Source organism: Etheostoma spectabile, chromosome 16 (genome assembly GCF_008692095.1).
Source record: "Etheostoma spectabile isolate EspeVRDwgs_2016 chromosome 16, UIUC_Espe_1.0, whole genome shotgun sequence".
In the NCBI taxonomy this organism is placed as follows: Eukaryota; Metazoa; Chordata; class Actinopteri; order Perciformes; family Percidae; genus Etheostoma; species Etheostoma spectabile.
The window spans coordinates 21,773,363-21,773,584 of NC_045748.1; positions in this window are offsets into that span (position 1 = coordinate 21,773,363).

The following is a 222-nucleotide window of genomic DNA, read 5'->3' on the forward strand; positions in this document are numbered from 1 at the left end:
CCAGATCGATGCACCTACCAGTGTGGTAACTTGGCCTAACTACTTGGTAACTACAGTCTCGACTCAACGTTCCCACCCTTTTAACTTTTGTTTTGTTAGGCTTAGTGTTACATACAATTCATAAACAGCAAAAGGTTAGCCAATTAAACCATCACCATCTTTATATAGGAAACTACTAGAACTGTTGGGTCCTTGTAAATTCTGGAATGTGGTCTAGACCTG